Source organism: Heptranchias perlo, unplaced genomic scaffold, assembly GCF_035084215.1.
Source record: "Heptranchias perlo isolate sHepPer1 unplaced genomic scaffold, sHepPer1.hap1 HAP1_SCAFFOLD_44, whole genome shotgun sequence".
Classification (NCBI taxonomy): domain Eukaryota; kingdom Metazoa; phylum Chordata; class Chondrichthyes; order Hexanchiformes; family Hexanchidae; genus Heptranchias; species Heptranchias perlo.
The window spans coordinates 3315651-3340305 of record NW_027139453.1 but is presented as its reverse complement, the minus strand read 5'-3'; the positions used below and the strand labels follow the sequence as shown (position 1 = coordinate 3340305).

Sequence of the window (24655 nt, the reverse complement as noted above, 5' to 3'; positions counted from 1 at the left end):
GATTACTCAGGGGCAACGGGGGTATCTGTTTTGTTGAAGTTCGAATTCAAACAATATTCTATCCAAAACAAACTGTGAGACAGGACTTTGTGTCACATGAGGAGAAACGCTCCGATCATTGTTATGATATGCTCAGATCCGAACATATTTCGTGCCAATAACAAAATAAATCCTCAATAGTACCTGAACTGATAAAGTTGTTCCAAGGTGCCATTCAAGTGCCATCAAAAACTATTTAAATCCTGTTTCTTCAAACTTATTTTCTCCACCTATCTCCTTACCCCGCACTGTTTGTCCCTCACATTCTGCACGCTGCTGAATTCATTGCAAAGCAATCTCCGATATCTATTTACAAACAAAGCCTGGCACTGAATAGAGATCGAAACTGCACAGGGGCTCTATTCTGAACACATGCCCCAGTCTGAAGATGTTTTTTGTTAGTGTACAGGAAACTTTAATGCACATCTGGACGATGCTGTTCCTCTCCCCTCACTTCTCCTTCACCCCGCCCCACCCCCTTGGCTCGACCCATCTTTGTAACATTAGTTATGTCATTTAAATTTCCCCTTCCTCTTCGTCATCGAATCTACGTCTCCTCCACTTTACTTCTTTCTCCAAGTATGCTGTAAATCTGCTTTTATTTTCCCCATTTAGTTGCTTTCCTCTGCAAACAGAACACTTTGGTCAGTTTTCAACTTTATTCCATAGTTTGGATTCCTAGCAACAAAGCCAACTCATGGACAGAATATATTTTCATCAGGGACAGAGATTGCTCAGGGGGAAGGAGGAATTCTGTTCAGTTATAGGCTCAATGCTCATGAAATTGTATTGACATCAAATTATGAGACTCGGGCCTGTGACACAGGAGGGGAACACTATTAACATTCAACCCTGGGAACTAAATAACTGAGATAAAATTACAGTGCGGAGTTCAGGCCTTAACATATTTAGTGCCAGGAATGTAAAGATGCCCGTAATATGTCCTTAATTGTAAAGGTGTCTGCAAGTGCCTTCAAAAGCTGTTTTAAAACCCTTTTTTCAAGAGCTTTGCCTCCATCTATCTCTTTAAGCAGCACTTTTTCTCACATTCTGCAAGCAGTCGAATCCTTTTTAAATTAGTCTGAGGTATCTATTTATAAACAAAGCCTGACACTAAAGACAGATCCGACACGGAACACAGACTCCTCCCAGAACAAAGACACCACTCTCTACTCAGACCAAAGTCGGAGCACAGACCCCACTCTGAACAAGCTACCAATCTGAACACAGGCCCCACTCTGAATACATACTGCCCACTCTGAACACAGGCCCCACTCTGAACATAGAGTCTAATCAACACATCGTCATCTGACTGAACGCAAATCCCAGTCTGAACACAGAAACCCACTCTGAGCACAGACCCCACTCTGAAGATTCCTGTGTTCGTGTAGACAGAGCTTTATTTTACATCTGGACGATACTTTCATCTCTACTCATTTCTCCTTCAACCCCCGTGGCTCCACCCATGTTTGGAACATTACTTATGTCATTTACGTTCCCCAGACCTCTTCATTCCGAATTCTCCTCTCCTTCACTAATTCTTTCGGCAAAACGTCTTTAAATCTGCTTTTTAGTACCACTATTTTACCTGCCTGACTCAGTACCTGTAACATTTTGGTCATTTACTAACTGAATTCTTTACTTTGCATACCAAGGAACAAAGCCACGTCATCGACAGAATATATTTTCATGCGGGACAGAGATTGCTCAGTGGGAACGGAGCTATCTGTCTTGTTGAATTAGGAATTCAATCAATATTCTGTCCGAACCTGTGAGGCAGGACCTTGTGTCACATGAGGGGAAACACTCTGAACATTCACGCCTGAGACCTACAGATCTCAGGTTGAATTGTTACGTTTTGCTCAGACCCGAACATGTCTCGTGCCAGTAATGAAAGACATCCTCAATGGTCCTTGAACTGATAAAGTTGTTCTAAGGTTCCATTCAAGTGCCGTCAAAAACCTATTTAAAACCTGTTTCTTCAATGTTATTTTCTCCACCTATCTCCTTAACACGCACTATCCCTGCCACACACTCTGCGCGCTGCTGAATTCTTTGTAAAGCAATCTCTGATATCTATTTGCAAACAAAGCCTGACACTGAATACAGATCGAAACTAAACATTGTCCCCACTCTGATAAATGTTCCCGCTTTGGGAACACAAAGCCCACAGGAAGCGGGGTGGGAGGCGGTGTAATCAATGTCGCTGTGAGAGCCGGTATTCTTGAAAAGTCCCTGAATTAGCAGCGTTGCTCTGTGGTGCCGATCATGTGGACGCAAAAGAAAACCAATTTCTTCAAAACGCTTTTCCTCCATTTTCTATTTCACCCGCAATCTCTCCCACATTCTGCGTGCAGTCGAATTCTTTGTAAAGTAATCTGAGGTATCTATTCATAAACAAATTCTGACACTGTATACCGACAACCACTGCATAAGGGCCATGCTCTGAATAGAGACACTTCTCTGAACACAGACTCCATTCTGAAGATGTCTTTGTTCGTGTACAGGATACTTTATTGTAAATCTGGACGGTGCTGTTCCTCTCCCCTCACTTCTCCTTCACCCCGCACCACCCCCTTGGCTCGACCCATCTTTGTATCATTACTTGTGTCATTTACATTTCCCCCTCCTCTTCGTCATTGAATCTTCCTGTCCTCCACTTTACTTCTTTCTCCAAGTATGCGGTAAACCTGCTTTATATTTTTTTCCCATTTTAGTTGCTTTTCTCTGTAAAGATAACACTTTGGTAAGTTTTCAAATTAATTCCTTACTTTGGATTCCTATCAACAAAGCCACCTCATCGACAGAATATATTTCCATACAGGACAAAGCTTGCTCAGGAGGATGGAGGAATTCTGTTTCGGTAAAGGCTTAATTCTCACAAAATTGTATCGAGAACAAACTGTGAGACACCGCCCTGTATCACAGAAGGGAAAAATTATGAACATTCACCCCTGGGAAATAAATACCCGAGATAAAATTAGTGTGCGGAGTTCAGGCCTTGAAATATTTAGTGCCATTAATCTAAAGATGCCCTTAATATATCCTGAATTGTTAAATAGTTTGTAAGGTGTCTGAAAGTGCCTTCAAAAGCTGCTTTAAAACCAATTTGTTCAGAGAGCTTTGCCTCCATCCATCTCTTTAAACTGCACTCTCTCACACAGTATGCACGCAGTTGAATCCTTCATAAATTATTCTGAGTTATTGACTGATAAACAAAACCTGAGAGTGAAGACAGATCCCACACGGAAAACAGGCTCCTCTCAGAACACAGACTCCACTCTGAACACAGACCAAAGTCGGTACACAGACCCACTCTGAACACAGACCTCACTGGGACAACAGCCCAATTCTGAACACAGACCCACTCTGTGCACAGAACCCACTCTGAAGATTACGGTGTTCGTATCGAAAGAGCTTTATTGTACATCTGGACGACGCTGTTCCTCTCTCCTCATTTCCCCGTAACGCCCGTGGCTCCACCCATCTTTGGAACATTCCATATGTCAGTTACATTCCCCCTTCCTCTTCATCCCAGAATTCTCCTCTCCTCCACTTCAGTTCTTTCTGTGAATCTTCTTTAAATCTTCTTTTTATTTTCCCCATTTTACCAGCCTCACTCAGCAACCACAATATTTTGGTTAGTTTCCAAATGAATTGCTTACTTTGCATACAAAGCAACAAAGCCACATCATGGATAGAATATATTTTCATACGGGACAGAGATTGCTCAGGGGATGGCGGAATTCTGTTTCCTTAAAGGCTTAATTCTCACAAAATTGTTTCCAAAACAAACTATAAAACACCGCCCAGTTTCACATGGGGGAACACTGTGAACATTCACACCTGGGAACTAAATAGCCGAGATAAAATTACTGAGCGGAGTTCAGGCCTTGAAATATTTAGAGCCAGTAATGAAAAGATGCCCTTACTATATCCTGAATTGTATCGAGGCTGTAAGATGTCTGCAAGTGCCTTCAAAAGGTGCTTCAAAATCAATTTGTTCAGAGAGCTTTGCCTCCATCTATCTCGCTAAGCTGCACTCTCTCACACAGTATGCACGCAGTTGAATCCTTTATAAATTATTCTGAGTTATCGATTGATAAACAAACACAGACACTGAACACAGATCCCACACCGAACACAGACTCCTCTCAGAACACAGAACCAATTCTGAACACAGACCCACTCTGAACACAGACCCAGCTCTGAAGATTTCTGTGTTAGTATCGAAAGAGCTTTATTGTACATCTCGACGACGCTGTTCCTCTCTCCTCAATTCTCCTTCACCCCCGTGGCTCCACCCATCTTTGGAACTTTCCATATCTCAGTTACATTCCCCCTTCCTCTTCATCCCCGAATTCTCCTCTCCTCCACTTTAGTTCTTTCTGTAAATCTTCTTTAAATCTGCTTTTTATTTTCCCCATTTTACCAGCCTGACTCAGCAACCGAAAAATGTTGGTCATTTTCCAAATGAATTGCTTACTTTGCATACAAAGCAACAAAGCCACCTCATCGACAGAACATATTTTCATACGGGACAGAGATTGCTCAGGGGGAAGGAGGAATTCTGTTTAGTTAAACGCTTAATTCTCACAAAATTGTATCCAGAACAAACTATAATAAACAGCACTGTGTCAAATGAGGGGAACACCGTGAACATTCACCACTGGGAACTAAATAACCGAGATAAAATTACTAAGCGGAGTTCAGGCCTTGAAATATTTAGTGGCATTAATGAAAAGATGCACTCAATATATCCTGAATTGTAAAGAGGCTTTAAGGTGTCTCCACGTGCCTTCAAAAGCTGATTTACAACCAATTTGTTCAGAGAGCTTTGCCTCCATCTATCTCTTTAAGCTGCACTCTCTCACACATATGCACGCAGTTGAATCCTTTCTAAATTATTCTGAGTTATAACTGATAAACAAAACCTGAGAGTGAAGACAGATCCCACTCGGAAAACAGGCTCCTCTCAGAACACAGACTCCACTCTGAACACAGACCAAAGTCGGTGCACAGTCCCAACTCTGAACACAGACCTCCCTCTGAATACATACCCCACTCTGAACACAGGCACCACTCTGAACACAGTCCCCACTCTGAACACAGACACCACAATGAACACAGACCCCACTCTGAACGCAACCCCCACTCTGAACACGACCCCATTCTGAACACATTCACCCCACTCTGCACACAGACGCCACTCTGAACACAGAGTCTGAGGTATCTATTTATAAACAAAGCGTGACACTGAACACAGATCCGAGACGGAACACAGACTCCTCTCAGAACAAAGACACAACTCTCGAAACAGACCAAAGTCGGAACACAGACCCTACTCTGAACAAAGACAACAATCTGAACACAGGCCCCACTCTGAATACATACTGCCAGTCTGAACACAGGCCCCACTCTGAATACATACTCCCCACTCTGAACACAGGCCCCACTCTGAAATTAGACCCCACTCTGAACATAGATTCTAATCAACACCTCGTCATCAGACTGAACGCAAATCCCAGTCTGAACACAAAAACCCACTCTGAACACAGACCCCACTCTGAAGATTCATGTGTTCGTGTAGACATAGCTTTATATACATCTGGACGATACTTTCATCTCTCCCCACTTCTCCTTTAACCCCCGTGGCTCCACCCACGATTGGAACATTACTTTCGTCATTTACATTCCCCAGACCTCTTCATTCCGAATTATCCTCTCCTCCACTTTAATTCTTTCTGCAAAACTTCTTTAAATCTGCTTTTTATTTTCCCCATTGTACCTGCCTGACTCAGCAACTGAAACAATTTGGTAATTTTCTAACTGAATTCCGTACTTTGCATGCCAAGGAACAAAGCCACGTCATCGAAAGAATATATTTTCATGCGTGACAGGGATTGTTCAGGGGGAACGGAGCTATCTGTTTTGTTGAATTTCGTATTCAATCAATATTCTGTCCGAAACTGTGAGGCAGGACTTGTGTCACATGAGGAGAAACACTCTGAACATTCACCCCTGAGACTTAAAGATCTCAGGAAAAATTGCTATTTGGAGTTCAGAGCGTAACACATTTCGTGCCAGTAAGACATATGTCCTTTTTAGTACCGGAAATGGTAAAGTTGCTCTAAAGTGCCAATTAAGTGCCTTCAAAAAACTGTTTCAAACCTCCAAGGTATTCCCTCCATCTATCTCTTTAACCCGCACTCTCTCTCTCTCTCTCTCTCCTTCTGAACGCAGTTGAATTCTTTGTGAAGCAATCAGAGATATCAATTCACAAACAAAGCCTGACACGGAACACAGACCCCACTCTGAACATTGTCCCCACTCTGAACCCAGACCGCACTCTGAACACAGGTCCCACTATGATCACAGACACCACTCCGATCACTGTCCCCACTCTGAACCCAGACCCCATTCTGAACCCACACCCAACCCTGAACACAGGTCCTACTATGATCACAGACACCACTCCGATCACTGTCCCCACTCTGAACCCAGACCCCACTCTGAACACTGTCCACACTCTGAACACTGTCCACACTCTGAACACAGACCCAGTATAACCACGGACCCCACTGTGGACACGTCCCCACTCTGTGCACGAACACAACTCTCATCACGGAACCCACTCGGAGCACGGACACCACTCTGAGCACGGACCACACTCTGAGCACGAACCCCACTCTGAGCAAGACCCCCACTCTGAGCACGGACACCATTCTGAGCACGACCCCCACACTTAGTACGAACCCCACTCTGAGCACGGACCACACTCTGAGCACGGATCCCACTCTGTGCACGGATCCCACTCTGTGCACGGACCCCACTAGAGCACGGACCCCACTCTGAGCACGGACACCACTCTGTGCACGGATCCCACTCTGTGCACGGATCCCACTCTGAGCACGTACCCCACTCTGAGCACGGACACCACTCTGAGCACGGATCCCACTCTGAGCACGACCCCCACACTGAGCACCGGCCCCACTCTGAGCACGAACCCCACTCTCAGCACGACACCACTATGTGCACGAGGCCAACACTGAGCACGGACCCCATTCTGAGCAGGAACCCCACTCTGAGCACGGGCCCCACTCTGAGCACGGAGCGCACCCTGCACACAGATCCCACTGTGAACACAGTTCCCCCTCTCAAACCTTTGAGCACGGACCCCAATCTGAACACAGACCCCACGGCAAACACAGTCCCCACTGTGAACACAGATACACTACGATAAAGACCCCACAGTGAACACAGTCCCCACTGTGAACACAGATACACTCAGACACAGACCCCCACAGTGAACACAGACCCCACAGTGAACACAGACCCCACAGTGAACACAGACGCCACAGTGCACACAGACCCCACAGTGAACACAGTCCCTCCTCTCAACACAGATCCACTCAGACAAAGAACCCACTCTGAGCATAGTGCACATTCTAAACACTGACACAACTCTGAACACGGACACTTCTCTGAGCGCTGATCCCACTCTGAACACAGACCCCACTCTGAAAACAGACCCCACTCTGAACACAGACCCCACTCTGGACACAGACCCCTATCTGAACACAGACCCCACTCTGAATACAGACCCCACTCTGGTCACAGACCCCACTCTGAACACAGACCCCACTCTGAACACAGACCCCACTCTGGACACAGACCCCACTCTGGTCACAGACCCCACTCTGAACAGAGACCCCACTCTGGACACAGACCCCACTCTGAAGATTTCTTTGTCAGTGTGGAGGAATCTTTATTTTACATCTGGACGATGCTGTTCCTCTCTCCTCACTTCTCCTTCACCCCCGTGGCTCCACCCACCTTTGGAACATTACATATTTCATTTACATTCTCCTCTCCTTTTCATGCCCGAATTATCCTCTCCTCCACTTTAGCTCTTTCTGTAAATCTTCTTTAAATCTGCTTTTTATTTTCCCCATTTTACCAGCCAGACTCAGGAACCGAAACATTTTGGTCATTTTCCAAATGAATTGCTTGCTATTCATACAAAGCAACAAAGCCACCTCATTAACAGAATTTTCGTAGGGGACACAGATTGCTCAGGGGAAACGAATGTATTGGTTTTGTTGAAGTTAGAATTTAAACAATAGTCTGTCCAAAACAAACTGTGAGACAGGACCTTGTGTCACATGAGGAGAAACACTCCGAACATTCACCCCTGAGACCGACAGATCTCAGGTAGAATTGTTATGTTTTGCTCAGACCCGAACATGTCTCGTGCCAGTAAGGAAAGACATCCTCAATAGTCCCTGAACTGAAAACGTTGTGCTAAGGTACCATTCAAGTGCCCTCCAAAAACGATTGAAAAGCTGTTTCTTCAAAGTTATTTTCTCCACTCTGGACACAGAACCCACCCTGAACACAGACCCCACTCTGAACACAGGCCCCACTTTGAATACAGACCTCACTCGGAACACAAACACCCCACTCTGAACACAGGCACCACTCGAAACAAAGACACCACTCTGAAGACAGACCCCAGTCAGAACATGGACCCCACTCTCAACACAGACACCACTCTGAACACATACACCCCACTGTGAACACAGACCCCACTGTGAAGAAAGACACCACTCTGAACACAGACACCACTCTGAACACAGACCCCACTATGAACACAAACAACACTCTGAAGACAGACCCCACACTGAACACACGCACCCCAATCTGAACACAGACCCCACTCTGAACACAGTCCCCACTCATGAACAGACACCACTCTGAACACAGACCCCACTCTGAACACACACCCCACTATGAAGAAAGACTCCACTCTAAACAAACAACCCACACTGAAAAATGACCCCACTCTGAACATAAACCCCACTCTGGACACAGACCCCACTCTGAACACAGACCCCACTCTGGACACAGACCCCACTCTGGACACAGACCCCACTCTTAAGACTCCTGTTTTAATGTTGACGATGTTGTTCCTCTTTTTCACTTCTCCTTCACCCCCGTGGCTACACCAACCTTTGGAACATTATGTATTTCAATTAAATTCCCCCTTCTCTTCATTCCGAATTCTCCCCTCCTCCACTTTCGTTGCTTCTGCAAATCTTCTTTAAATCTGCTTTTTATTTTCCCCAATTTACCAGCCTGACTCAGCAACTGAAACAGTTTGGTTCTTTTCCAACTGAATTGCTTACATTGCATACCAAGGAACAAAGCCACCTCGTCAACAGAATAAGTTTTCGTGAGGGACACAGATTTCTCAGGGGCAACGGAGGGATCTGTTTTTTTGAAGTTCGAATTCAACCAATATTCTGTCCGAAACAAACTGTGAGACAGGGTTTGTGTCACACGAGGACAAACGCTCCTAACATTCAACCCTGGAATCTACAGATCTCAGGTAGAATTGTTATGTTTTGCTCAAACCCGAACATATTTCGTGCCAGTAATAAAAATAAATCCTCAATAGTCCCTGAACAAATAAAGTTGCACTAAGATGCCATTCAAGTGCCATCAAAAACCTATTTAAATCCTGTTTCTTCAAACTTATTTTCTCCACGTATCTCCTTACCCCGCACTGTTTGTCCATCACATTCTGCACGCTGCTGAATTCTTTTTAAAGCAATCTCCGATATCTATTTACAAACAAAGCCTGGCACTAAATACAGACCGAAACTGCATAAGGGCCATATTCTGAACACAGGCCCCAGTCTGAAGATGTTTTTTGTTAGTGTACAGGAAACTTTATTGCACATCTGGACGATGCTGTTCCTCTCCCCTCACTTCTACATCACCCCGCCCCACCCCCTTGGCTCGACCCATCTTTGTAACATTAGTTATGTCATTTACATTTCCGCTTCCTCTTCCTCATCGAATCTTCCTCTCCTCCACTTTACTTCTTTCTCTCAGTATGCTGTAAATCCGCTTTTATTTTCCCCATTTTAGTTGCTTTCCTCTGTAAACATAACACTTTGGTCAGTTTTCAACTTAATTCCATACTTCGGATTACCTCGCAAGAAAGCCACCGAATGGACAGAATATATTTTCATACGGGACAGAGATTGCTCATGGGGAAGGAGGAATTCTGTTCAGTTAAAGGATTAATTCTCATGAAATTGTATTGACAACAAATTATGAGACTCGTGCCTGTGTCACAGGAGGGGAACAATATTAACATTCACCCCTGGGAACTAAATAAAGAGATCAAATTACAGTGCGGAGTTCAGGACTTAAAATATTTAGTGCCAGGAATGTAAATATGCCCTTAATATGTCCTTAAATGTAAAGAGGGTCTAAGGTGTCTGCAAGTGCCTTCAAAAGCAGTCGAATCCTTTTTACATTAGTCTGAGGTATCTATTTATAAACAAAGCCTGACACTGAACACAGATCCGACACGGAACAGAGACTCCTCTCAGAACAAAGACACCAATCTGAACACAGGCCCCACTCTGAATAGATACTGCCCACTCTGAACACAGGCCCCACTCTGAACACAGGCCCCACTCTGAACAGAGAGTCCAATCAACACATCGTCATCAGACTGAACGCAAATCCCAGTCTGAACACAGAAACCCACTCTGAACACAGAACCCACTCTGAAGATTCCTGTGTTCGTGTGGACAGAGCTTTATTTTACATCTGGACGATACTTTCATCTCTCCCAACTTCTCCTTCAACCCCCGTGGCTCCACCACGTTTGGAACATTACTTATGTCATTTACATTCCCCAGACCTCTTCATTCCGAATTCTCCTCTCCTTCACTTTAATTCTTTCTGCAAAACTTCTTTAAATCTGCTTTTTATTTTCCCCGTTTTACCTGCCTGACTCAGTAACTGTAACATTTTGGTCATTTTGGAACTGAATTAATTAATTTGCATACCAAGGAACAAACCCACGTCATCGACAGAATATATTTTCATGCGTGACAGGGATTGCTCAGGGGGAACGGAGCTATCTGTCTTGTTGAATTTCGAATTCAATCAAAATTCTGTCCGAAACTGTGAGGCAGGACCTTGTGTTACATGAGGGGAAACACTCTGAACATTCACCCCTGAGACCTACAGATCTCAGGTAGAATTGTTATGTTTTGCTCAGACCCGAACATGTCTCGTGCCAGTAATGAAAGACATCCTCAATAGTCCTTGAACTGATAAAGTTGTTCGAAGGTGCCATTCAAGTGCCGTCAAAAACCTATTTAAAACCAGTTTCTTCAATGTTATTTTCTCCACCTATCTCCTTAACACGCACTATCCCTGCCACACACTCTGCGCGCTGTTGAATTCTTTTTAATGCAATCTCCGAAATCTATTTAAAAACAAATTCTGACACTGAATACAGATCGAAACTAAACATTGTCCCCACTCTGATAACTGTCCCCGCAAGAGGAACACAAAGCCCACAGGAAGCGGGGTGGGAAGCGGTGTAATCAATGTAGCTGTGAGAGCCGGTGTTCTTTGTCAGTCCCTGAATTGGCAGCTTTGCTCTGTGTTGCCGATCACGTGCACGCAATAGAAAACCTATTTCTTCAAAAGGCTTTTCCTCCATTTTCTCTTTAACACGCAAACTCTCCCACATTCTGCGTGCAGTCGAATTCTTTGTAAAGTAATCTGAGGTATCTATTCATAAACAAATTCTGACACTGCATACCGACCACCACTGCATAAGGGCCATGCTCTGAATGGAGGTCCCTCTCTGAACACAGACTCCATTCTGAAGATGTCTTCGTTAGTGTACAGGAAACTTTATTGTACATCTGGACGGTGCTGTTCCTCTCCCCTCACTTCTCCTTCACCCCGCACCACCCTCTTGGCTCGACCCATCTTTGTAACATTAGTTATGTCATTTACATTTCCCCCTCCTCATCGTCATTGAATCTTCCTGTCCTCCACTTTACTTCTTTCTCCAAGTATGCGGTAAACCTGCTTTTTTTTTATTTTTTTTCCATTTTAGATGCTTTTCTCTGTAAATATAACACTTTGGTCAGTTTTCAACTTAATTCTTGACATTGGATTACGAGCAACAAAGCCACCTCATCGACAGAATACATTTCCGCACGGGACAAAGCTTGCTCAGGGGGAGGCAGTAATTCTGTTCAGTTAAAGGCGTAATTCTCACAAAATTTTATCGAGATCAAACTATGAGACACCGCCCTGTGTCAGAGGAGGGGAACACTATGAACATTCACCCCTGGGAACTAAATACCCGAGATAAAATTACTGTTCAGATTTCGGCGCTTGAACTATTTCGTGCCATTAATGTAAAGACGTCTTTAATATATCCTGAATTTGTAAAGAGGCTGTAAGGTGTCTGCAAGTGCCTTCAAAAGCGGCTTTAATACCAATTTGTTCAGAGAGCTTTGCCTCCATCTACGTCTTTAAACTGCACTCTCTCACACAGTATGCACGCAGTTGAATCCTTTATAAATTATTCTGAGTTATTGATTGATAAACAAAGACTGACACTGAACACAGATCCCACACGGAACAGAGACTCCTCTCAGAACACAGACTCCACTCTGAACACAGACTAATGTCGGAACACAGGCCCAACTCTGAACACAGACCCCACTCCAAACACAGACCCCACTCTGAGCACAGACCTCACTCTGAACACAGACCCCACTCTGAACACAGATCTCACTCTGAACACAGACCCCACTCTGAACACAGACACCATTCTGAACACAGGCCCCACTGTTCACATGGACCCCACTCTGAACACATACACCTCACTGTGAACAATGACCACACTGTGAACACAGACCCCACTCTGAACACAGGCCCCACTTTGAACACAGACCCCACTCTGAACACAGACCTCACTCTGAACACAGACACCACTCTGAACACAGACGCCACTCCGAACAAAAACCCCACTCTGAACACAGAGCTCACACTGAACACAGACAACCCACTCTGATCACAGAGATCACTCTGAAAAATAGACCCCACTCTGAACACAGGAGCCACTCAAAACACAGGCCCCAATTTGAACACAGACCACACTCTGCGCAAAGGCACCACTCTGGACACAGACACAACTCTGGAGACAGGCCCCACTTTTCATATGGACCCCACTGTGAACACATACACCTCACTGTGAACACAGACTCCAATGTGAACACAGACTCCCCTCTGAACACAGATACAACTCTGAAGAAAGACAGCACTCTGAACACAGTCCCCACTCTGAACACAGACACCACTCAGAGCCCATAAACCCCACTCTGAACACTGTCGCCACTCAGAACACATTCCCCACAATGAGCATGGACCCCACTCTGGACACGAACACCACTCTGAGCACGAACTCCACTCTGAGCACGGGCCCCACTCTGAGCACAAACTCCACTTTGAGCACGGGGCCCACTCTGAGCACGGGGCCCACTCTGATCACGGAGCGAACTCTGAACACAGATCCAACTGTGAACACAGTCCCCGCTCTCAACACAGAAGCCACTCAGAGCATGGACCCCAATCTAAACACAGAACCCACGGCGAACACAGTCCCCACTCTGAACACAGAGCCACTCTGAAGCAGAACCCACTCTGAATGCAGTCCCCACACTGAACACAAACCCATTCTGAACACAGATCCCACACAGAACACCGATCCCACTCTGAACACAGACCACATTCAGAACAGAGACTCCACTCTGAACACAGAATCCACTCTGAACACAGAATCCACACTGAACACAGACCCAATTCTGACCTCAGATCCACTCCGAACACACAACCGACTCTGAAGATTTCTGTGTTCGTATCGAAAGAGCTTTGTTTTACATCTGGACGTTGCTGTTCCTCTCTCCTCATTTCTCCTTCATCCCCTTGGCTCCACCAACCTTTAGAACGTGACCTATGTGAATTACATTCCCCCTTCCTCTTCATCCCCGAATTCTCTTCTCCTCCACTTTCGTTCTTTCTGTAAATCTTCTTTAAATCTGCTTTTTTTCCCACCATTTTACCAGCCTGACTCAGGAACCAAAGAAAATTGTTCATTTTGCAAAATGAATTGCTTACTTTGCATACAAAGCAACAAAGCCACCTCATGGACAGAATATATTTTCATAAGGGACAGAGATTGCTCAGGGGATGGAGGAATTCTGTTCAGTTAAAGGTTTAGTTCTCACAAAATTGTATCAAGAACAATCTATAATACAGCGCCCTGTTTCACATGGGGGGAACACAGTGAACATTCACCCCTGGGAACTAAATACTGGAGATATAATTACTGTGCGGAGTTCAGGCCTTGGAATATTTAGTGCCAGTAATGAAAAGATGCCCTTAATATATCCTGAATTGTAAAGAGGGTGTAAGGTGTCTGCAAGTGCCTTCAAAAGCTGCTTTAAAACCAATTTGTTCAGAGAGCTTTGAGTCCATCTATCTCTTTAAGCTGCACAATCTCACACAGTACGCACGCCGTTCAATCCTTTACAAATTATACTGAGTTATCGATTGATAAACAAAGCCCGACACTGAACACAGACTCCTCTCAGAACACAGACACCACTCTGAACACAGACCCCACTCTGAACACAGACCCCACTCTGAACAAAGACAGCACTCTGAACACATGCCCAACTCTGAACGCAGACCCCACTCCACATGCAGGCATCACACTGAACGCAAACAACACTCTGAACTCAGACACCACTCTGAACATCGACTTCGCTCTGGAAAAAGACACCACTCTGAAAACAGACCCCGCTCTGAACAACGACCTCACTCTAAACAAAAACCCCACTGTGAACAAAGACCTCATTCTGAACACATACACCCCACTCTGAACACAGAGATCACTCTGAAAAAAGACAGCACTCTGAACACATGCCCAACTCTGAACACAGACCCCACTCTGAACACAGACCCCACTCCACATGCAGGCATCACACTGCACGCAAACACCACTCTGAACGCAGACACCACTCTGAACATCGACTTCGCTCTGAACAAAGACACCACTCTGAACAAATACAGCACTCAGATCACAGGCACCACTCTGAAAACACATCTACCCCACTCTAAAAACATGCACCCCGATCTGAACAAAGACACCACTCTGAACACAGGCCCCACTCTGGACACAGACCCCACTCTTAAGATTTCTGTGTTAGTGTGGACAGAGCTTTATTGTACATCTGGACGATGCTGTTCCTCTCTCCTCACTTCTCCTTCACCCCAGTGGCTCCACCCACCTTTGGAACATCACATATTTCATTTACATTCCCCTCTCCTTTTCATCCCCGAATTCTCCACTCCTCCACTTTAGTTCTTTCTGTAAATCTTCTTTAATCTGCTTTCTATTTTCCACATGTTACCAGCCTGACCCAGTAACTGAAATATTTGGTCATTTTCCATGTGAATTGATTGCTTTGCATACAATGGAACAATGCCACCTCATCAACAGGATGCGTTTTCATAAGGGACACAGATTGCTGAGGGGAAACGGAGGTATCTGTTTTTTTGAAGTTCGAATTCAAACAATATTGTGTCCAAAACAAACTGTGAGACAGGACTTTGTGTCACACGAGGACAAACGCTCCTCACATTCAACCCTGGGATCAACATATCTCAGGTAGAATTGTTATGTTTTGCTCAGACCCGAACATATTTCGTGCCAGTAATGAAATACATCCTCATAGTCACTGAACTGATAAAGTTGCTCTCGGGTGCCATTCAAGAGCCATCAAAAACCTATTTAAATCCTGATTCTTCAAACCTATTTTCTCCACCTATCTCCTTACCCCGCACTGTTTTTACCTCACATTCTGCACGCTGCTGAATTCTTTTTAAAGTAATCTCCGATATCTATTAACAAACAAAGCCTGGCACTAAATTCAGACCGAAATTGCATAAGGGCCATATTCTAAACAGAGTCCCCAGTCTGAAGATGTTTTTTGTTAGTGTACAGGAAACTTCATTGCACATCTGGACGATGCTGTTCCTCTCCCCTCACTTCTCCTTCACCCCGCCCCACCGCCTTGGCTCAACCCATCTTTGTAACATTAGTTATGTCATTTACATTTCCCCTTCCTCTTCCTCATCGAATCTTCCTCTCCTCCACTTTACTTCTTTCTCTAAGTATGCTGTAAATCTGCTTTTATTTCCCCCATTTTAGTTGCTTTCCTCTGTAAACATAACACTTTGGTCAGTTTTCAACTTAATTCCATACTTCGGATTACCGAGCAACAAAGCCACCTCATGGACAGAATATATTTTCATAAGGGACAGAGATTGCTCAGGGGGAAGGAGGAATTCTGTTCAGTTAAATACTTAATTCTCATGAAATTGTATTGACAACAAATTATGAGACTCCGACATGTGTCACAGGAGGGGAACAATATTAACATTCACCCCTGGGAACGAAATAACTGAGATGAAATTACAGTGCGGAGTTCAGGCCTTAACATATTTAGTGCCATGAAGGTAAAGATGCCCTTAATATGGCCTTAATTGTAAAGAGGGTCGAAGGTGTCTGCAAGTGCCTTTAAAAGCTGTTTCAAAACCCATTTCTTCAAAGAGCTTTGCCTCCATCTATCTCTTCAAGCAGCACTTTTTCTCACATTCTGCAAGCAGCCGAATCCTTTTTAAATTAGACTGAGGTATCTATTTATAAACAAAGCCTGACACTGAACACAGATCCGACACGGAACACAGACTCCTCCCAGAACAAAGACACCACTCTCTACTCCCACCAAAGTCGGAGCACAGACCCCACTCTGAACAAAGCTACCAATCTGAACACGGACCCCACTCTGAATACATACTGCCCACTCTGAACACAGGCCCCACTCTGAACATAGAGTCTAATCAACACATCGTCATCAGACTGAACGCAAATCCCAGTCTGAACACAGAAACCCACTCTGAACACAGACCCCACTCTGAAGATTCCTGTGTTCGTGTAGACAGAGCTTTATTTTACATCTGGACGATACTTTCATCTCTCCCCACTTCTCCTTCAACCCCCGTGGCTCCACCCAGGTTTGGAACATTACTTATGTCATTTACATTCCCCAGACCTCTTCATTCCGAATTCTCCTCTCCTTCACTTTAATTCTTTCTGCAAAACTTCTTTAAATCTGCATTTTATTTCCCCCATTTTACCTGCCTGACTCAGTAACTGTAACATTTTGGTCATTTTCTAACTGAATTCTTTACTTTGCATCCCAAGGAACAAAGCCGCGTCATCGACAGAATATATTTTCATGCGGGACAGAGATTGCTCAGGGGGAACGGAGCTATCTGTCTTGTTCAATTTCGAATTCAATCAATATTCTGTCCGAAACTGTGAGGCAGGACCTTGTGTCACATAAGGAGAAAAACTCTGAACTTTCACACCTGTGACCAACAGATCTCAGTTAGAATTGTTATGTTTTGCTCAGACACGAACATGTCTCGTGCCAGTAATGAAATACATCCTCAATGGTCCTTGAACTGATAAAGTTGTTCTATGGTTCCATTCAAGTGCCGTCAAAAACCTATTTAAAACCTGTTTCTTCAATGTTATTTTCTCCACCTATCTCCTTAACACGCACTATCCCTGCCACACACTCTGCGCGCTGCTGAATTCTTTGCAAACCAATCTCCGATATCTATTTAAAAACAAATTCTGGTCCTGAATACAGATCGAAACTAAACATTGTCCCCACTCTGATAACTTTCCCCGCTCTGGGAACACAAAGCCCACAGGAAGCGTGGTGGGAGGCGGTGTAATCAATGTAGCTGTGAGAGCCGGTATTCTTTATCAGTCCGTGAATTGGCAGCGTTGCTCTGTGGTGCCGATCACGTGCACGCAAAAGAAAACCTATTTCTTCAAAAGGCTTTTCCTCCATTTTCTCTTTAACCCGCAATCTCTCCCACATTCTGCGTGCAGTCGAATTCTTTGTAAAGTAATCTGAGGTATCTATTTATAAACAAAGTCTGACACTGAATTACAACCACCACTGCATAAGGGCCATGGTCTGAATTGAGGCCCTTCTCTGAACATAGACTTCATTCTGAAGATGTCTTTGTTAGTGTACAGGATACTTTATTGTAAATCTGGACGGTGCTGTTCCTCTCCCCTCACTTCTCGTTTACCCCGCACCACCCCCTTGGCTCGACCCATCTTTGTATCATTACTTATGTCATTTACATTTCCCCCTCCTCTTCGTCATTGAATCTTCATCTCCTCCACTTTACTTCTATCTCGAAAGATGCGGTAAAGCTGCTTTTTGTTATTTCCATTTTAGTTGCTTTTCTCTATAAATATAACACTGGTCAGTTTTCAACATAATTCCTTACTTTGGATTCTTCGCAACAAAGCCACCTCATCGACAGAATATATTTTCATACGGGACAAAGCTTGCTCAGGGGGAGAGGAACAGCATCGTCCAGATGTACAATAAAGCTCTGCCCACACTAACACAGAAATCATCAGAATGGGGTCTGTGTCCAGAGTTGGGCCTCTGTTCATTGTGGTGTCTTTGTTCAGATTGGGGTACATGTTTTCAGAGTGGGGTAGATGTGTTTTCAGAGTGGTGTCTGTGATCAGAGTGCTGTCTTTGTTCAGAGTGGTGTCTTTGTTCAGAAGGGTGCCTGTGTTCAGAATTGGGAGCATGTGTTCAGAGTGGGGTGTCGGTGTTAAGAGTGAGGTCTGTATTCAAAGTGGGGTCTGTGTTCAGAGTGGCACCTGTGTTCAGAGTGGTGTCTTTTTTCAGAGGGAAAGGCGTAATTCTCACAAAATTTTATCGAGAACAAACTATGAGACACCGCCCTGTGTCACAGGAGGGGAACACTATGAACATTCACCCCTGGGAACTAAATACACGAGATAAAATTACTGTGCGGAGTTCAGGCCTTGAACTAATTAGTGCCATTAATGTAAAGATGCCCTTAATATATCCTGAATTGTAAAGAGGCTGCAAGGTGTCTGCAAGTGCCTTCAAAAGCTGCTTTAAAACAAATTTGTTCAGAGAGCTTTGCCTCCATCTATCTCTTTAAGCTGCACTCTCTCACAGTATGCACGCAGTTGAATCCTTTATAAATTATGTTGAGTTATTGATTGATAAACAAAACCTGACACTGAACACAGATCCCACAGTGAACAGAGACCAATGACGGTACACAGACCCCACTTTGAACAAAGACACCACTCTGAACACAGGCCCAACACTGAACACAGGCCATCTCTGAACACAGAGCACACTCAGAACACAGACACGACTCTGAACACAGACCTCACTCTGAACACAGACACCGCTCTGAACACAGACCCCACTCTAAACGCAATCCCCATTCTGAACACCAACCCCATTCTGAACACATTCACCCCACTCTGCACACAGGCTCTATGAACACAGGCCCCACTCTGAACACAGACCCCACTCTGAACACAGGCCCCACTTTGAACACTGACCTCACTCTGAACACATACACCCCACTCTGAACACAGGCACCACTCTGAAGACAGACCCCTCTCTGAACATGGACCCCACTCTGAACACAGACTCCACTCTGAACACAGACACCATTCTGAAGACAGACCTCACTCTGAACACAGGCACCACTCTGAACACAGTCCCCACTCTGAACAAAGACACCACTCTAAACAAAGAACCCACTCTGAACAAAGACCCAACTCTGAACACAAACCCCACTGTGTACACAGACCCCACTCTGAAGACCTGTTTTAATGTTGACGGAACTTTATTGTACATCTGGACGATGCTGTTCCTCTCTTCTCACTTCTCCTTCACCCCCGTGGCTCTACCCACCTTTCCAACATTGTATATATCAATTAAATTCCCCCTCCCCTTCATTTCGAATTCTCCTCTCCTCCACTTTCGTTGTTTCTGCAAATCTTCTTTAAATCTGCTTGTTATTTTCCCCATTTTACCAGCCTGACTCAGTAGCTGAAACAGTTTGGTCCTTTTCCAACTGAATTGCTTACATTGCATACCAAGGAACAAAGCCACCTCGTCAACTGAATACGTTTTCGTAAGGGACACAGATTGCTCATGGGAACGGAAGGATCTGTTTTGTTGAATTTCGAATTGAACCAATATTCTGTCCGAAACAAACTGTGAGGCAGGACCTTGTGTCACATGAGGAGAAACACTCTGAACATTCACCCCTGAGACTTAAAGATCTCAGGTAAAAATTGCTTTTTGTAGTTCAGAGCCTAACATTTTTCGTGCCAGTACTGAAAGATGTCCTTATTCGCCCCGGAAATGGTAACGTTGCTCTCAGGTGCCACTCAAGTGTCTTCAAAAAACGGTTCAAACCATTTTCTTTCAAGTTATTCCCTCCATCTATCTCTTTAACCCGCACTCTCTCTCTCTCTCAGCTTCTGCACGCATTTGAATTCTTTGTAAAGCAATCTGAGTAATCTATTTACAAACAAAGCCTGACACTGAACACAGTCCCCACTCTGAACACAGACCCACTCTGACATAGCACCCACTCTGACACAGAACACACTCTGAAAACAGACCCACTCTGAGACAGAACCCACTCTGAACAAAGACCTCACTCTGACACAGTTCACACTCTGAGACATAACCTACTCTGAGACAGACCCCACTCTGACACAGAACACACTCTGAAAACAGACCCACTCTGACACAGAACCCACTCTGACACAGAACCCACTCTGACACAGAACCCACTCTGAGACATAACACACTCTGAGACATAACCCACTCCGACACAGAACACACTCTGAGACAGAACCCACTCTGACATCGAACCCACTCTGAAAACAGACCCACTCTGACTCAGAACCCACTCTGACATCGAACCCACTCTGACACAAAACCCACTCTGACATCGAACCCACTCTGACACAGAACCCACTCTGACACAAAAGCCACTCTGAAAACAGACACACTCTGACATAGAACACACTCTGACACAGAACACACTCAGACACAAAAGCCACTCTGAAAACAGACACACTCTGACACAGAACACACTCTGACACAGAACACACTCTGAAACAGAATCCACTCTGACACAGAACACACTCTGACACAGAATCCACTCTGACACAGAACACACTCTGACACAGAACACACTCTGACACAGAACACACTTTGACACAGAATCCACTCTGACACAGAACAAATTCTGAAAACAAACTCACTCTGACACAGAACCCACTCTGAGACAGAAGCCACTCTGAAAAAAGACCCACTCTGAAACACAACACACTTTGACACAGAAGCCACTCTGAACAAAGACCCCACTCTGAAGATTTCCGTGTTAGTGTAGACAGAGCTTTATTGGACGTGTGGACGATGCTGTTCCTCTCTCCTCACGTCTCCTTCACCCCCGTCGCTCCACCCACTTTGGAAAATTAAATATTTCATTTACATTCCCCTCTCCTTTTCATCCCCGAATTCTCCTCTCCTCCACTGTAGTTCTTTCTGTAAATCTTCTTTAAATCTGATTTTTTTCCCCCCCATTTTACCAGCCTGACCCAGTAACTGAAATCGTTTCGTCTTTTTCCAAATGAATTGCTTACAAAGGAATTGCATACAAAGGAATTGCATACAAAGGAACAAAGTCACCTCATCAACAGAATACGTTTTCATAAAGGACACAGATTGCTCAGGGGCAACGGAGGTATCTGTTTTGTTGAAGTTCGAATTCAACCACTATTCTGTCCAAAACAAACTGTGAGACAGGACTTTTTGTCGCATGAGGAGAAACACTCCGAACACTCACCCCTGGGACCAACAGATCTCAGGTAGAATTGTTGTGTTTTGCTCAGACCCGAACATATTTCGTGCCAGTAATGAAATACATCCTCAATAGTCCCTGAACTGATAAAGTTGTTATAAGGTGCCATTCAAGTGCCGTCAAAAACCTATTTAAAATCTATTTCTTCAATGTTATTTTCTCCACCTATCTCCTTACCCCGCACTGTCTGTCCCTTATATACTGCGCTCTGTTGAATTCTTTGTAAAGCAATCTCCGATATCTATTTACAAACTAAACCTGACACTGAATACAGTTCGAAACTGAACATTGTCCCCACTCTGAACACTGTCCCCACCCTGAGTACACAGAGCTCACAGGAAGCGAGGTGGGAGGCGGTGTTATCAATGTAGCTGTGAGAGCCGGTATTTTTTAGATGTCCCTGAATTAGCAGCGTTGCTCTGTGGTGTCGATCATGTGGACGCAAAAGAAAACCTATTTCTTCAAAAGGCTTTTCCTCCATTTTCTCTTTAACCCGCACTCTCTCACACAATCTGCGAGCAGTCGAATCCTTTGTAAAGTAATCTGAGGTATCTATTTATAAACAAAGTTTGACACTGAATACCGACCACCAATGCATAAGGACCATACTCTGAATAGAGGCCCCTCTCTGAACACAGACCACAATCTGAATACAGGCTCCAGTCTGAGCACAGACCCCACTCTCTACATGTACCCGACTCTGAGCACAGACTCCATTCCGAAGATGTCTTTGTTAGTGTGCAGGAAACTTTATTGTCCATCTGGACGATGCTGTTCCTCTCCCCTCACTTCTCCTTCACCCTCCATGGCTTCACACACGATTGTAATATTACATATTTCATTTACATTTCTCCCTCATCTCCGTCATCGAATCTTCCTCTCCTCCACTTCATTTCTTTCTCTAAGTATGCTGTAAATCTGATTGTTATTTTCCCCATTTTACTTGCTTTTCTCTGTAAATATAACACTTTGGTCAGTTTTCAACTTAAGTCCTTACTTTGGATTCCTACCACAAAGCCACCTCATCGACAGAATATATTTTTCATCAGGGACAGAGATTGCTGAGGGGGAAGGAGGAATTGTGTTTTGTTGAAGGCGTAATTCTCACAAAATTGTGTCCAGAAGAAAAAGAGACACTACCCTTTGTCACATGAGGGGAACACTATGAACATTCAACCCTGGGACCTAAATACCTGAGATAAAAGTACTGTGCGGAGTTCAGGGTTTAAAATATTTCGTGCCACTAACCCGCACTCTCTCTGTCTCATATGCTGCACGCAGTTGAATTCTTTGTAAAGCAATCTGAGATATCTATTTACAAACAAAGCCTGAGACTGAACACATTCCCCACTCTGAACACATTCCCCAATCTGAACACTGTCCCCACTCTGAACACTGTCCCCACGCTCAACAAAGACCCCACCCTGAACACAGACCCCACCCTGAACACAGACCCCATTCTGAACACAGAATCCACTCCGAACACAGAGCCAACTATGAACACAGACTCCACTCCGAAAACAGACTCCACTCTGAACACAGACCCCACTCTGAACACAGAGCAAACTATGAACACTGACCCCACTCTGAACACAGAGCCAAATATGAACACAAACCTCACTATGAACACAGACCCCACTCTCAACACAGACCCCACTCTGAACAGTGTCCCTATTCTGGAAACAGAACCCACAGGAAGCGGGGTGGGAGGAATTGTAATCAAGTTCGCTGTTTGAACCGTTGTCCTTTATAATTCCCTGAATTGGCGGAGTTGCTCTGAGCTGCCGATCATGTGCCCTCAAAGGAATGTTTAAAAACTATTTCTTCAAAGGGCATTTCCTCAAACTTCTCTTTATTCCGCACTCTCTCACACTTTTTGCGTGCAGTCTTTGTAAAGTATCCTGAGGTATCGATTTATAAACAAAACCTAACATTGAATACCGACTCCCACTGCATAAGGACCATACTCTGCACACAAACCCCTCTCTGAACACAAACCCCAATCTGAATACAGGATCCACTCTGAACACAGACACCATTCTGAAGATGTCTTTGTTAGTGTACAGGAGGCTTTATAGTACATCTGGACGATGCTGTTCCTCTCCCCTCACTTCGCCTTCACCCTCCATGGCTCCACTTACCTTTGTTACATTACATTTGTCATTTACATTTCCCACTTTCTCTTCGCCATCGAATCTTCCACTCCTCCACGTTATTTCTTTCTCTAACTATGCTGTAAATCTGCTTTTTACTTTCCCCATTTTAGTTACTTTTATCTGTAAGTATATCACTTTGGTCAGTTTTCAACTTAATTCCTTAATTCGGATTTCTAGCAACAAAGCCACCTCATCGACTGAATATATCTTCATACGGAACAGAGATTGTTCAGGGCGAAGGAAAAATTCTGTTTTGTTGAAGGCGCAATTCTCACAAAATTGTGTCCAGAACAAACTGTGAGACAGGGACCTGTTTCACATGAGGGAAACCGCTGAGAACTAAATATCTCTGATAATATTGCTGTGCAGAATTCAGACCCTCAAATATTTAGAGCCATTAATGAAAATATATCCTTAATAAGCCCTAAATTGGTAAAGTGATTCTAAGGTGACGATCAAATGCCTTCAAAAGCTGCTTTAAAACCAATTTCTTCAGAGAGCTTTGCCTCCATCTATCTTTTTAAGCCGCACTCTCACCCATTCTGCAAGCAGTTGAATCCTTTATAAATTCGTCTGAGGTATCGATTTATAAACAAAGCCTGACACTGAACACAGATCCGACACGGAACACAGACCCCATTCTGATCAAAGACCCCACTCTGAACACTGTCCAAACTCGGAACACTCCATTGAAAGGCAAACAAGGCAAGGCAGTACAAAATAAATGGGGGGATACTGAG

The 24655-nt window shown here is 44.4% G+C and overlaps 1 long non-coding RNA gene across 3 annotated transcripts in view; it reads left to right on the top strand.

Annotated features, from left to right (window-relative positions):
- Positions 1-24655, top strand: part of LOC137312935 (uncharacterized) — a 75143-nt gene that overhangs the window by 46500 nt on the left and 3988 nt on the right. Inside the window, exon 3 of one of the 3 annotated variants that reach the window (XR_010960925.1) lies at positions 21546-21766. The exons of 1 other annotated variant lie outside the window; for it this stretch is intronic. This is a non-coding gene — a long non-coding RNA (uncharacterized lncRNA). Of the gene's footprint in view, positions 1-21490; positions 21767-24655 lie in introns of all 3 variants that reach the window. One more of the 3 variants, XR_010960924.1, reaches the window with a different exon arrangement.